The sequence below is a fragment of the Aquarana catesbeiana genome, linkage group LG12 (assembly GCF_042186555.1).
Source record: "Aquarana catesbeiana isolate 2022-GZ linkage group LG12, ASM4218655v1, whole genome shotgun sequence".
NCBI lineage: Eukaryota > Metazoa > Chordata > Amphibia > Anura > Ranidae > Aquarana > Aquarana catesbeiana.
In genome coordinates, this window is record NC_133335.1 from 176,156,513 (window position 1) to 176,171,998 (window position 15,486).

The window sequence follows — 15,486 nt, forward strand, 5'->3', positions numbered from 1 at the left end:
GGAACACTGTCTGGATAAAGGGGGCCTTGAGAGCTAAGGAAGTCCTCCTCTTCCTGCCTCTGTTCTGCCTCAAGTGCCCTGTCCATTATTCCACGCAGCGTGTGCTCCAACAGGTGGACAAGGGGGACAGTGTCACTGATGCATGCACTGTCACTGCTCACCATCCTCGTGGCCTCCTCGAATGGTGACAGGACAGTGCATGCATCCCTGATCATGGCCCACTGGCGTGGGGAAAAAAAACCAAGCTCCCCTGACCCTGTCCTGGTGCCATAGTCGCACAGGTACTCATTGATGGCCCTCTGCTGCGTGTGCAGCCGCTGCAGCATGGCCAACGTTGAGTTCCACCTGGTGGGCATGTCACAGATTAGGCGGTTCTTGGGCAGGTTAAACTCCTTTTGGAGGTCCGTCAGCCGAGCACTGGCATTATATGACCGGCGGAAATGCACACAGACTTTCCTGGCCTGCCTCAGGACATCCTGTAAGCCCGGGTACCTGCCCAAGAACCGCTGCACCACCAAGTTAAGGACGTGAGCCAAACAGGGCACATGGGTCATTTGTCCCTGTCGGAGGGCAGAGAGGAGGTTGGTGCCATTGTCGCAAACCACCATTCCTGCCTTAAGTTGGCGTGGCGTCAACCACCTCTGAACCTGCCCCTGCAGAGCTGACAGAACCTCTGCCCCAGTGTGGCTCCTGTCCCCCAAGCACACCAGCTCAAGCACCGCATGGCATCTTTTGGCCTGCGTACTTGCGTAGCCCCTTGAACGACTACGGAGCACCGCTGGTTCCGAGGAAGAGGCCATGGAGGAAGAAGAAGAGGAGGGGGTGGAGGAGAGAGGTGTGTCACAATCAGCATTTTGGAGGCGTGGTGGCGGAACAACCTCCAACACTACTGCACCTTGTCCTGCATCCTTCCCAGCTGCCAGCAGAGTCACCCAATGCGCCGTGAAACTTAGGTAACGTCCCTGTCCATGCCTGCTGGACCATGAGTCAGCGGTAATATGCACCTTACCGCTGACCGCCCTGTCCAGCGAGGCATGGACATTGCCTTCCACATGCCGGTAGAGAGCCGGAATCGCCTTCCGTGAGAAAAAGTGGCGTTTGGGTACCTGCCACTGAGGAACCGCACATTCCACAAACTCACGGAAGGGGGCAGAGTCTACCAACTGAAAAGGCAGCAGTTGAAGTGCTAGCAATTTTGCCAAGCTAGCATTCAACCGCTGGGCATGTGGATGGCTGGGAGCAAACTTCTTTCGGCGGTGCAGCAGCTGGGGCAGGGAAATTTGCCTGGTACAATCTGACGTCGGTGTACCAAAAGCAGATTGCCCACAAGTACTTGGCTGTGACACACCTAATTCTACACCTTCATTCCTCTCACTGCAGGTCTCAGAGAGGACTGAAGGTCTAGTGGGGTTGGAAATCTCAGCTGATGAGGAGCAAGGAGAGATCCTCTTTGTTCTTTGGTGTGGGTCTTTTAGATACGCTTGCCAACGAACTGCATGGCAGGTCAACATATGTCTGGTCAAGCATGTGGTACCCAAGCGGGAGATATTTTGGCCACGCGAGATACGCTTGAGACATATGTTGCAAATAGCAGCGGTGCGATCTGATGCACTCGTCTCAAAAAAGGCCCACACCAAAGAACTTTTTGAATAACGCGCAGAGACTGCAGCGCCCTGCACATGTGGAGCTTTGGGGTGTGATGCAGTCAATGTGCTGCCCTTAGGCTGGCCCCTGGAGGGCATCCTGCCTCGTTGGTGATGTGCTGCCGCCTCCTCCTCCTCCTCCTCCTCCTCCTCCTCCTCTCTCCTATCAGGCACCCACGTTGAGTCAGTGACCTCATCATCCCCTCCCTCCTCATCACTGGAGCAAACCTGGCAGTATGCTGCAGCAGGGGGAGCATGACTGCCAGATTGCTGTCCTTCTTGGGCACCCCCTCTGTCCGCGCTCATGTTACTGCCTTCATCGAGCTCAGTATCGTCATCAGAGCCTTCCAAACGCTGGGCATCCTCCTGGAGCATGTACCCAACACTGTGGTCAAACAGTTCGAGGGAATCCTCATGAGGACATGGTGGAGCTAGGGAAGGAGTCACTGATGACATTGAGCTGAGGGAAGAGGCCGCTGCTTTGCCAGACAAAGCACCCTGGGCATGGGTGAGAGAGGATGAGGAGGATGAGGACGGCTTGGTCATCCACTCGACCAAGTCTTCCGCATGTTGCGGCTCAACATGGCCAGCTGCCGAAAAAAAGGCCAAGCGTGTCCCATGGCCACGTGCTGATGAGGATGCACCGTCTCCACGACCAGCACTAGACACAGAGCCTGCTTGCCCTCTCTTATTGGCTTGTGACTGTCTGCCTCTCCTTCTTGGCCTTCCAGACATACTAATGGCCTGTAGCTGCACTAAGCTGGGATAGAACACCTGTAATTTTCTTCAAGTAGCTTTATATACTGTAACCAGACAAGCCTGCCTGTCAGTAGGAAGATAACAGGAACGGATCTAGCTGAACACTGTGAGCAGGACGCACTGTACTAAATGTAAATAGTCTAGCTGCCTGACCGTGGTACTAATAGGATCAAATAGAACACCTGTAATTTTCTTCAGGTAGCTTTATATACTGTAACCAGACAAGCCTGCCTGTCAGTAGGAAGATAACAGGAACGGATCTAGCTGTACACTGTGAGCAGGACGCACTGTACTAAATGTAAATAGTCTAGCTGCCTGACCGTGGTACTAATAGGATCAAATAGAACACCTGTAATTTTCTTCAGGTAGCTTTATATACTGTAACCAGACAAGCCTGCCTGTCAGTAGGAAGATAACAGGAACGGATCTAGCTGAACACTGTGAGCAGGACGCACTGTACTAAATGTAAATAGTCTAGCTGCCTGACCGTGGTACTAATAGGATCAAATAGAACACCTGTAATTTTCTTCAGGTAGCTTTATATACTGTAACCAGACAAGCCTGCCGGTCAGTAGGAATTTAACAGGAACGGATCTAGCTGAACACTGTGAGCAGGACGCACTGCACTAAATGTAAATAGCAGGAACGGATCTAGCTGAACACTGTGAGCAGGACGCACTGCACTAAATGTAAATAGTCTAGAAGATAACAGGAACGGATCTAGCTGAACACTGTGAGCAGGACGCACTGCACTAAATGTAAATAGTCTAGAAGATAACAGGAACGGATCTAGCTGAACACTGTGAGCAGGACGCACTGCACTAAATGTAAATAGCAGGAACGGATCTAGCTGAACACTGTGAGCAGGACGCACTGCACTAAATGTAAATAGTCTAGAAGATAACAGGAACGGATCTAGCTGAACACTGTGAGCAGGACGCACTGCACTAAATGTAAATAGCAGGAACGGATCTAGCTGAACACTGTGAGCAGGACGCACTGCACTAAATGTAAATAGCAGGAACGGATCTAGCTGAACACTGTGAGCAGGACGCACTGCACTAAATGTAAATAGCAGGAACGGATCTAGCTGAACACTGTGAGCAGGACGCACTGCACTAAATGTAAATAGCAGGAACGGATCTAGCTGAACACTGTGAGCAGGACGCACTGCACTAAATGTAAATAGCAGGAACGGATCTAGCTGAACACTGTGAGCAGGACGCACTGCACTAAATGTAAATAGCAGGAACGGATCTAGCTGAACACTGTGAGCAGGACGCACTGCACTAAATGTAAATTGCAGGAACGGATCTAGCTGAACACTGTGAGCAGGACGCACTGCACTAAATGTAAATAGTCTAGAAGATAACAGGAACGGATCTAGCTGAACACTGTGAGCAGGACGCACTGCACTAAATGTAAATAGCAGGAACGGATCTAGCTGAACACTGTGAGCAGGACGCACTGCATTAAATGTAAATAGTCTAGATAGAAGATAACAGGAACGGATCTAGCTAAACTGAATACAGTGTATATATATATATGCAACACCTGGGATGCATATATATACACAATACACTGTAAGTGCAGCTAACTGACTGACTGTTCTGCCTAATCTATCTAACTCAAATCAAATGACACTGTCTCTCTCTCTCTCTATCTCTCAGCACACCGGAACACACACTACACAGGGCCGCCGTGCAGGCGGCCTTATATAGTGTGGGGTGTGTACTAAATCCCCTGAGCCATAATTGGCCAAAGCCACCCTGGCTTTGGCCAATTACAGCTCTCTCTACTGACAGCGCTGTGATTGGCCAAGCATGCGGGTCATAGTGCATGCTTGGCCAATCATCAGCCAGCAATGCACTGCGATGCCGCAGTGAATTATGGGCCGTGACGCGCCACACGAATTTAGCGCGAACGGCCCATAACGTTCGCAATTCGGCGAACGATCGAACAGCCGATGTTCGAGTCGAACATGGGTTCGACTCGAACACGAAGCTCATCCCTAACTATGATATATCTGTATTCTAGTATAAATGCTATCTATTCTGTGTACTAACTGCGTTCTGTCAGGGGCTGCGTCGCTGGAGCCCGAGCCACCCCGGTTTTGCAGATGTTGCCTTGTCCGTGAGGCGCTATGGGAGCTGCAACACACTGCCTTTATATATTGCTGGATTGGCCATGCTTATGCGGTGGTTAATAAATTGCTAAATTATGTTATATTGTGGATTATGGGAAAAGCAGTGGCTCTTCTATTGCATTTATCCCTCTCCTCGAGCCCCACAACCCACTATAATTCCAAGTGTTACTCCGGAATCCAGCGACACACTCCCCGCAGTGTTCACGGCAAACAAATTCTGAGCTGTCTGCTTATAGGTAACTCTATATCTAGATAAACCGCGTATATCTCTTTAGGATTCCTTTGTATATTATAACTTTATCTAGTGGTATTGGGAGTATAGTATATAGGTATCAAAGACCGGAGCATTGGTTGTCTCTCATACCTGCTACCTGAGCAAAAAGCGAGAATGGAGAGCGGGAATCATTGAACTGATAATGTAGGTACAAGGGGGTTTATTCTGCATATCCGGATCTTACTAACCACCCTCCTTGGCCTCGCTCTCAGCCTCTAAATGCATGTATAGAGTAGTATAAGTCTATGACAGCATGTAGCCGGATTCACCATATTCAATCTCTGCTGTATGTTGCAGTTAGAAAGGTTTACGTTGAACTACTTGTCCCCGAGATGCTAGTATCGAAATAGGTATTGCTCACCAGCCACCGCGTTGGAAAAGTCCTGCGTGGTGTGTCCTGTGCGGTGTGCAAGTTCGTGGGCATCTTGGAGAGTTCCGTGGGAGGGATGGAGGGTACAAAGGTGTATTACTGAGTCTGTGAGTCTGGGTTGACAGACGGTTGAGGCACTTATTTCAGAGGCAGTCTATGTCTTACACTGAAAGGCAAGAATTTAGGAAGCATGTCGATCCCTCTTCGTAGATGGTGAAGAGGGGGATCCTGGACTGCGCTGATACAGATCCCGTCGGGATGAGCGGGTGTTCGGCGATGATTGTTCTGGTCTTTGCTTGCGTGATCTCTGACGTTGGGCCTTTGGAGACTGGGTGGTTGAGATTGGGAGCCATGGTTCCTGAGGAAAGTAAAAGGTGTACCACTCTGGCAGATCCACTCTTGGGAGATCGAGTTGTTCACAAAACATTGGGATGTCCTCTGGCGTGCGCAGTATTGCGGAGCGCCCCCTAGCTGATGCTGAGAGCGCGAAGGGAAATTTCCAGCGATATTGTATATTTCTTGCTCTAAGCAGTTCCAATAGGGGGCGCAGGGCTCTCCTGTTCTGTAGCGTGATCTGCGAGAGATCCTGGAAAAGTTTAATTTCCGATCCATTGTGAATGATGCGACCTCTTTCTCTGGCTTTGCGAAGAATTTCTTCTTTCAATGGAAAGTTAACAATGCAACAGACAACATCTCTGGGGGGTTCATTGTCGCGAGGAGGTGGGCGTAAAGCACGGTGCGCCCTTTCCATCTCAATAGGTGAATCTGTAGGGCGGTCAATTAAATTATTAAAGATTGCACAGATGGTTTGTTGTAAGTGTCCTGGGTCTCCATTTTCAGGGACTCCCCTCACCCGTATGTTGTGTCTTCTGCCTCGGTTGTCGAGGTCTTCAATGTGTCTATGTAGGTCTAGGAGGTGAGGGAGTTGGGAGTCGTATGTGGTCTGTACTTGTCTGATGGCTGCAGCGTGTGTCTGTGTTGTCTTTTCCACATCTCCTATGCGGTGGACTGCCTCCTGTATATCCGATCTGAGATCTGCAATGGCAGCTGTCACTGTATTTTTAATGTCTGAAGCTACCTTTTCCAGGTCGAACAGGCTCAGTAGATGGGCGCGATCTGCGCTGGGCATAGTTTCTCCCGTCATCTGTGTACCGGGATCGGCGTTAGGCGAGCTCGGGGTCTGGGCCTGCTGCGCCTGTGCTGACAGGCACTGTGATCGGAAGAGCTCTGGTATATTCCTACTGAGCTGCGTGCTGGTGTCTGAGACGGCTCGGGAGGTGGAGGAGCTTCTGGTGGACCGATTCATGCTTTTTTTGGCAGATTTCAGCATGTGGGTTCCCCGCTAGTTCCAACTCAATCCCCGGTTCGCAGGAGCGAGTGAGTCAAGCTGCCATCTCGGTCTCCGTCCAGGCCACGCCCCAAATTTTACTTTTTTAAAAAATTTTTTTTTTTCAAAATATTTCTTTTTTTTAACAAAAAATTTTTTTTTCAAAAATTATTTTTTTTTTTTTTTCAAAAATTATTATTTTTTTCAAAAATTATTTTTTTTACAAAAATTATTTTTTTTTCAAAAATTATTTTTTTTAAGTGATTTTTTTAAAAGGTGCTTAGATTTGCAATTTTTTGAATATATCCTTTATTTTTGTGTTGGCTTGGGGAGTTTTCAAGCCAGTATCCTGTAACCATTGTGAAAATTCTGTAACAGACACTTCCACCTTTCCTGTTGTGTCCAGAATGATAGGAGAAAGGGGTAAACGGTTTCAATAACCCCTTTTTCCTCATGGGAGAGTGGCAGGATGGGCAGTTTCAAGTTCCCCCTTTGGGGGCCAGCTAAGGCTCTCAGGTGGACACCTGGTGCTCACATGGCCTAGGTGAATAGTACATGTGACTTTCCCGGGCTTTGGGGGTACTAGGGATGAAAGCTGGATAAATCTGGTCAGATCCAGTGAAATATAGGGCTATATAAACGGGGTTCCCTCCAGTCAGGCTCATTCGGAGCTGTGGTGTTCCCCCCCTCCCAAACTTTTTTTTTTTTCAGTCGCGGCTGTAATTATGTGGTGGTGTCACCTTTGTAAAAAAAAAAAAATTAAATACAAAGGGGGACAAATCTGTTTTTGAAGTTATCTAATATTAATTTATGATGTGGATAATTTTGGTTTCTGATAATATTTATGCAGCCTGAGCCGTAGTGGCTAGGTTGTTTTAAGTTGATTGAGTTTTTCAAAAATGATTTTTTTTTTCAAAAATGATTTTTTTTTTCAAAAATAATTTTTTTTAAGTGATTTCTTTTTTCAAAAATTTTTTTTTCAGAAATAATTTTTTTTTCAAAATTTTTTTTTTCAAAAATTATTTTTTTCAAAAATTATTTTATTTCAAAATAATTTTTTCAAAAAAATTTTTTTTTTTTTTTAATTTTTTGTTCAAAACTTAATTATTTTCCAAAAATTATTTTTTCTTCAAATTTTTAATTTTTTCAAAAATTATTTTTTTTCAAAAATTATTTTTTTAAATTTTTTTATATATTTTTTTTTTTAATTATTTTTTTTTCAAAAATAATTTTTTTTTTACAAAAATTTTTTTTTTTTTAAATGATTTTTCTTTTAAATTTTACTTTTTTCAAAAAAAATTTTTTTAAGTGATTTCTTTTTTCAAAAAAAATTTTTTTCAGAAATATTTTTTTTTTCAAAATTTTTTTTTTTCAAAAATTATTTTTTATCAAAAATTATTTTTTTTTAGTGATTTCTTTTTTCAAAAATTATTTTTTTTTCAAAAATTATTTTTTTTAAGTGATTTTTTTAATAAGATGCTTAGATTTGCAATTTTTTGAAAATATCCTGTATTTTTGTGTTGGCTTGGGGAGTTTTCAAGTCAGTATCCTGTAACCATTGTGAAAAGTCTGTAACAGACACTTCCACCTTTCCTGTTGTGTCCAGAATGATAGGAGAAAGGGGTAAACGGTTTCAATAACCCCTTTTTCCTCATGGGAGAGTGGCAGGATGGGCAGTTTCAAGTTCCCCCCTTTGGGGGCCAGCTAAGGCTCTCATGTGGACACCTGGTGCTCACATGGCCTAGGGGAATAGTACATGTGACTTTCCCAGGCTTTGGGGGTACTAGGGATGAAAGCTGGATAAATCTGGTCAGATCCAGTGAAATATAGGGCTATATAAATGGGGTTCCGTCCAGTCAGGCTCATTCGGAGCTGTGGTGTTCCCCCCCTCCCAATCTTTTTTTTTTCTGTCGCAGCTGTAATTATGTGGTAGTGTCACCTTTGTAAAAAAAAAAAAATTAATACAAAGGGGGACAAATCTGTTTTTGAAGTTATCTAATATTAATTTATGATGTGGATAATTTTGGTTTCTGATAATATTTATGCAGCCTGAGCCGTAGTGGCTAGGTTGTTTTAAGTTGATTGAGTTTTTCAAAAATGATTTTTTTTTTCAAAAATGATTTTTTTTTTCAAAAATAATTTTTTTTAAGTGATTTCTTTTTTCAAAATTTTTTTTTCAGAAATAATTTTTTTTTCAAAATTTTTTTTTTCAAAAATTATTTTTTTCAAAAATTATTTTATTTCAAAATTATTTTTTCAAAAAAATTTTTTTTTTTAAATTTTTTGTTCAAAACTTAATTATTTTCCAAAAATTATTTTTTCTTCAAATTTTTAATTTTTTCAAAAATTATTTTTTTTCAAAAATTATTTTTTTTAATTTTTTTATATATTTTTTTTTTTAATTATTTTTTTTTCAAAAATAATTTTTTTTTTACAAAAATTTTTTTTTTTTTTTAAATGATTTTTCTTTTAAATTTTACTTTTTTTCAAAAAAAAATTTTTAAGTGATTTCTTTTTTCAAAAAAAATTTTTTTCAGAAATATTTTTTTTTTCAAAATTTTTTTTTTTCAAAAATTATTTTTTATCAAAAATTATTTTTTTTTAGTGATTTCTTTTTTCAAAAATTATTTTTTTTTCAAAAATTATTTTTTTTAAGTGATTTTTTTAATAAGATGCTTAGATTTGCAATTTTTTGAAAATATCCTGTATTTTTGTGTTGGCTTGGGGAGTTTTCAAGTCAGTATCCTGTAACCATTGTGAAAAGTCTGTAACAGACACTTCCACCTTTCCTGTTGTGTCCAGAATGATAGGAGAAAGGGGTAAACGGTTTCAATAACCTCTTTTTTCCTCATGGGAGAGTGGCAGGATGGGCAGTTTCAAGTTCCCCCCTTTGGGGGCCAGCTAAGGCTCTCATGTGGACACCTGGTGCTCACATGGCCTAGGGGAATAGTACATGTGACTTTCCCAGGCTTTGGGGGTACTAGGGATGAAAGCTGGATAAATCTGGTCAGATCCAGTGAAATATAGGGCTATATAAATGGGGTTCCGTCCAGTCAGGCTCATTCGGAGCTGTGGTGTTCCCCCCCTCCCAAACTTTTTTTTTTCTGTCGCAGCTGTAATTATGTGGTAGTGTCACCTTTGTAAAAAAAAAAAATTTAATACAAAGGGGGACAAATCTGTTTTTGAAGTTATCTAATATTAATTTATGATGTGGATAATTTTGGTTTCTGATAATATTTATGCAGCCTGAGCCGTAGTGGCTAGGTTGTTTTAAGTTGATTGAGTTTTTCAAAAATGATTTTTTTTTTCAAAAATGATTTTTTTTTTCAAAAATAATTTTTTTTAAGTGATTTCTTTTTTCAAAAAATTTTTTTTCAGAAATAATTTTTTTTTCAAAATTTTTTTTTTCAAAAATTATTTTTTTCAAAAATTATTTTATTTCAAAATTATTTTTTCAAAAAAAAAAATTTTTTTTTAAATTTTTTGTTCAAAACTTAATTATTTTCCAAAAATTATTTTTTCTTCAAATTTTTAATTTTTTCAAAAATTATTTTTTTTCAAAAATTATTTTTTTAAATTTTTTTATATATTTTTTTTTTAATTATTTTTTTTTCAAAAATAATTTTTTTTTTACAAAAATTTTTTTTTTTTTTAAATGATTTTTCTTTTAAATTTTACTGTTTTTCAAAAAAAAAATTTTTAAGTGATTTCTTTTTTCAAAAAAAATTTTTTTCAGAAATATTTTTTTTTTCAAATTTTTTTTTTTTTCAAAAATTATTTTTTATCAAAAATTATTTTTTTTTAGTGATTTCTTTTTTCAAAAATTATTTTTTTTTCAAAAATTATTTTTTTTAAGTGATTTTTTTAATAAGATGCTTAGATTTGCAATTTTTAGAAAATATCCTGTATTTTTGTGTTGGCTTGGGGAGTTTTCAAGTCAGTATCCTGTAACCATTGTGAAAAGTCTGTAACAGACACTTCCACCTTTCCTGTTGTGTCCAGAATGATAGGAGAAAGGGGTAAACGGTTTCAATAACCTCTTTTTTCCTCATGGGAGAGTGGCAGGATGGGCAGTTTCAAGTTCCCCCCTTTGGGGGCCAGCTAAGGCTCTCATGTGGACACCTGGTGCTCACATGGCCTAGGGGAATAGTACATGTGACTTTCCCAGGCTTTGGGGGTACTAGGGATGAAAGCTGGATAAATCTGGTCAGATCCAGTGAAATATAGGGCTATATAAATGGGGTTCCGTCCAGTCAGGCTCATTCGGAGCTGTGGTGTTCCCCCCCTCCCAAACTTTTTTTTTTCTGTCGCAGCTGTAATTATGTGGTAGTGTCACCTTTGTAAAAAAAAAAATTTAATACAAAGGGGGACAAATCTGTTTTTGAAGTTATCTAATATTAATTTATGATGTGGATAATTTTGGTTTCTGATAATATTTATGCAGCCTGAGCCGTAGTGGCTAGGTTGTTTTAAGTTGATTGAGTTTTTCAAAAATGATTTTTTTTTTCAAAAATGATTTTTTTTTTCAAAATTTTTTTTTTCAGAAATAATTTTTTTTTCAAATTTTTTTTTTTTCAAAAATAATTTTTTTCAAAATTTATTTTATTTCAAAATTATTTTTTCAAAAAAAAATGTATTTTTTTTAAGTTTTTATTCAAAACTTATTTATTTTCCAAAAATTATTTTTTCTTCAAATTTTTAATTTTTTCAAAAATTATTTTTTTTCAAAAATTATTTTTTTTCAAAAATTATTTTTTTTCAAAAATTATTTTTTTAATTTTTTTTTATATATATTTTTTTTTAATTATTTTTTTTTCAAAAATTATTTTTTGTTTTCAAAAATTATTTTTTGTTTTCAAAAATTTTTTTTTTTAAATGATTTTTCTTTTAAATTTTACTTTTTTTCAAAAAAAAATTTTTTAAGTGATTTCTTTTTTCAAAAAATTTTTTTTTCAAAATTATTTTTTTTCAAAAATTATTTTTTTTCAAAAATTATTTTTTTTTTTTCAAAAATTATTTTTTTTTAGTGATTTCTTTTTTCAAAAATTATTTTTTTTAAGTGATTTTTTTAATAAGATGTTTAGATTTGCAATTTTTTGAATATATCCTGTATTTTTGTGTTGGCTTGGGGAGTTTTCAAGTCAGTATCCTGTAACCATTGTGAAAAGTCTGTAACAGACACTTCCACCTTTCCTGTTGTGTCCAGAATGATAGGAGAAAGGGGTAAACGGTTTCAATAACCCCTTTTTCCTTATGGGAGAGTGGCAGGATGGGCAGTTTCAAGTTCCCCCTTTGGGGGCCAGCTAAGGCTCTCATGTGCACACCTGGTGCTCACATGGCCTAGGGGAATAGTACATGTGACTTTCCCGGGCTTTGGGGGTACTAGGGATGAAAGCTGGATAAATCTGGTCAGATCCAGTGAAATATAGGGCTATATAAACGGGGTTCCGTCCAGTCAGGCTCATTCGGAGCTGTGGTGTTCCCCCCCTCCCAAAGTTTTTTTTTTCAGTCGCGGCTGCAATTATGTGGTGATGTCACCTTTGTAAAAAAAAAAAATTTAATACAAAGGGGGACAAATCTGTTTTTGAAGTTATCTAATATTAATTTATGATGTGGATAATTTTGGTTTCTGATAATATTTATGCAGCCTGAGCCGTAGTGGCTAGGTTGTTTTAAGTTGATTGAGTTTTTCAAAAATGAATTTTTTTTTTCAAAAATGATTTTTTTTTTTCAAAAATGATTTTTTTTTCAAAAATAATTTTTTTTAAATGATTTCTTTTTTCAAAAATTTTTTTTTTCAGAAATAATTTTTTTTTCAACATTTTTTTTTTCAAAAATTATTTTTTTCAAAAATTATTTTATTTCAAAATTATTTTTTCAAAAAAAATTTTATTTTTTTTAAGTTTTTGTTCAAAACTTATTTATTTTCCAAAAATTATTTTTTCTTCAAATTTTTAATTTTTTCAAAAATTTTTTTTTTTCAAAAATTATTTTTTTTCAAAAATTATTTTTTTTCAAAAATTATTTTTTTTAATTTTTTTTTATATATTTTTTTTTAATTATTTTTTTTTCAAAAATTATTTTTTGTTTCCAAAAATTTTTTTTTTTAAATGATTTTTCTTTTAAATTTTACTTTTTTTCAAAAAAACATTTTTTCAAGTGATTTCTTTTTTCAAAAAATTTTTTTTTCAGAAATAATTTTTTTTTCAAAATTTTTTTTTCAAAAATTTTTTTTTTTCAAAAATTATTTTTTTTCAAAAATTATTTTTTTTTTTTCAAAAATTATTTTTTTTTTTTCAAAAATTATTTTTTTTAGTGATTTCTTTTTTCAAAAATTATTTTTTTTTCAAAAATTATTTTTTTTAAGTGATTTTTTTAATAAGATGCTTAGATTTGCAATTTTTTGAATATATCCTGTATTTTTGTGTTGGCTTGGGGAGTTTTCAAGTCATTATCCTGTAACCATTGTGAAAAGTCTGTAACAGACACTTCCACCTTTCCTGTTGTGTCCAGAATGATAGGAAAAAGGAGTAAACGGTTTCAATAACCCCTTTTTCCTCATGGGAGAGTGGCAGGATGGGCAGTTTCAAGTTCCCCCCTTTGGGGGCCAGCTAAGGCTCTCAAGTGGACACCTGGTGCTCACATGGCCTAGGGGAATAGTACATGTGACTTTCCCGGGCTTTGGGGGTACTAGGGATGAAAGCTGGATAAATCTGGTCAGATCCAGTGAAATAGTCAAAAATTATTATTTTTTTTCAAAAATTATTATTTTTTTTCAAAAAATAATTTTTTTTTTTCAAAAATTATTTTTTTTTTTCAAAAAAATTATTTTTTTCAAAAATTTTTTTTTTCAAAATTTTTTTTTTTAAATGATTTTATTTTTTCAAAAATTATTTTTTTTTTACAAAAATGATTTTTTTTCAAAAAATTTTTTTTTTCAAAAAAAATGTTTTTTCAAAAATTATTTTTTATTTTTTTTAAATATTTTTTTTTCAAATTTTTTTTTCAAATTTTTTTTTCAAAAATTATTTTTTCTTCAAATTTTTAATTTTTTCAAAAATTATTTTTTTTCAAAAATTATTTTTTGTTTCCAAAAATGTTTTTTTTTTTAAATGATTTTTCTTTTAAATTCTACTTTTTTTCAAAAAAAATTTTTTTTTTCAAAAATATTTTTTTTTCAAAATATTTTTTTTACAAAAATTTTTTTTTTCAAAAATTATTTTTTTTCAAAAATTATTATTTTTTTTTCAAAAATTATTTTTTTTTTTCAAAAATGTTTTTTTTTTCAAACTACGTAGAGTTACGTTCTTTACTGTAAGAGCGGCAAGGATGTGGAATTCCCTTCCACAGGCGATGGTCTCAGCGGGGAGCATTGATAGCTTCAAAAAACTATTAGATAAGCACCTGAACGATCGCAACATACAGGGATATATAATGTAATACTGACACATAATCACACACGTAGGTTGGACTTGATGGACTTGTGTCTTATTTCAACCTCACCTACCATGTAACTATGTAGCTATGTAGCATTAAGTGACAGAGAAATTATGATTTTTTTTTTAATTTTACCTTTTTTTTAAAAAATTTTTTCAAAAATTATTTTTTGTTTCCAAAAATGTTTTTTTTTTTTTTAATGATTTTTCTTTTAAACTTTACTTTTTTTCAAAATATTTTTTTTTTTACAAAATTTTTTTTTTTTCAAAAATTATTTTTTTTCAAAAATTATTATTTTTTTTCCAAAAATTATTTTTTTTTTCAAAAAAATTATTTTTTTCAAAAAATTTTTTTTTCAAAATTTTTTTTTTAAAATGATTTTATTTTTTCAAAAATTATTTTTTTTTACAAAAATGATTTTTTTTTCAAAAAATTTTTTTTTTTCAAAAAAATTTTTTTTTCAAAAATTATTTTTTATTTTTTTAATATTTTTTTTTCAAATTTTTTTTCAAAAATTATTTTTTCTTCAAATTTTTAATTTTTTCAAAAATTATTTTTTTTCAAAAATTATTATTTTTTTTTCAAAAATTATTATTTTTTTTCAAAAATGTTTTTTTTTTTCAAAAATTATTTTTTTTAAATGATTTTTTTTAAATGATTGCAAAAGCATTTGACACAGTTCCCCATAAACGTTTACTGTACAAAATAAGGTCCATTGGCATGGATCATAGGGTGAGTACATGGATTGAAAACTGGCTACAAGGGCGAGTTCAGAGGGTGGTGATAAATGGGGAGTACTCGGAATGGTCAGGGGTGGGTAGTGGGGTTCCCCAGGATTCTTTGCGTGGACCAATCCTATTTAATTTGTTCATAAACGACCTGGAGGATGGGATAAACAGTTCAATCTCTGTATTTGCAGACGATACTAAGCTAAGCAGGGCAATAACTTCTCCGCAGGATGTGGAAACCTTGCAAAAAGATCTGAACAAATTATTGAGGTGGGCGACTACATGGCAAATGAGGTTCAATGTAGAAAAATGTAAAATGCCAAGCTTCTGCTAACAAAGCAAACAGAATATTGGCATGCATTAAAAAGGGGATCAACTCCAGAGATAAAACGATAATTCTCCCACTCTACAAGGCTCTGGTCCGGCCGCACCTAGAGTATGCTGTCCAGTTCTGGGCACCAGTCCTCAGGAAGGATGTACTGGAAATGGAGTGAGTACAAAGAAGGGCAACAAAGCTAATAAAGGGTCTGCAGGATATTAGTTATGAGGAAAGGTTGCGAGCACTGAACTTATTCTCTCCGGAGAAGAGATGCTTGAGAGGGGATATGATTTCAATTTACAAATACTGTACTGGTGACCCCACAATAGGGATAAAACTTTTTTCGCAGAAGAGAGTTTAACAAGACTCATGGCCACTCATTAAAATCAGAAGAAAAGAGGTTTAACCTTAAACTACGTAGAGGGTTCTTTACTGTAAGAGCGGCAAGGATGTGGAATTCCCTTCCACAGGCAGTGGTCTCAG